This window comes from Mus pahari, chromosome 4 (assembly GCF_900095145.1).
Source record: "Mus pahari chromosome 4, PAHARI_EIJ_v1.1, whole genome shotgun sequence".
NCBI classification, from domain to species: domain Eukaryota; kingdom Metazoa; phylum Chordata; class Mammalia; order Rodentia; family Muridae; genus Mus; species Mus pahari.
In genome coordinates, this window is record NC_034593.1 from 92,736,756 (window position 1) to 92,737,502 (window position 747).

A 747-nucleotide genomic window follows, 5' to 3' on the forward strand; every position below is an offset into this window, starting at 1 on the left:
CTCTCTCTCTCTCTCTCTCTCTCTCTCTCATGAACTTGACACCTGATACAAGTTGAAGTCTTTCTGTGAAGGAGGAACCTCCTCAACTGAGTACATATTTTGATCACAGTTTCTCATAGGCAAATCTGTGTGGAGTTTTCTTAATTAATAATTGATGTGGGAGAGCCCAAACCATTTTAGCAGTTCAATCCCTGCGCAGGGTGGGTTAGCCTTAGGGTTAGGGTAAGACAAAGTCAGATTCAGGTTTAGAGTGTATGTGACAGTTTGTATAAGAAGGTAGACTGAGCAAGACACAAGGAACAAGACAAAAGGAGCAAACCAACAAGCAGTATTGCTTCATGGATTCTGATTCATTTCCTGGCTCCAGGTTCTGTCTTGTATTTTGTTGTACTTTGGCTCTCTGTCATGATGGATGGTAAACAGCAAATTGAAATAAATACTTTCCTCCCAAAAAAAAAAAAAAGGTTCCATTTATTTGCTTCATTCATTTGTTAATTGGAATCTAGAAAGTTCCATTTCTTAGGCATTGTAAACAATTTCACAGTATGTATTGAATGAATGTACAAGTATTGCAGAAGTACTTATACAAATACAAGTACTGAATGGATGATTTTGGGGTGTATATTTCTGACAATTAAAATATGTAATTCAGATAGTAGCTCACACTCGGACATGTATTTAGTAGTTTTTTTCCTGTTCTGTTTACTTTCTCTTCAGAATCAGAATTAAGAGAGAGAGAGAGAGAGA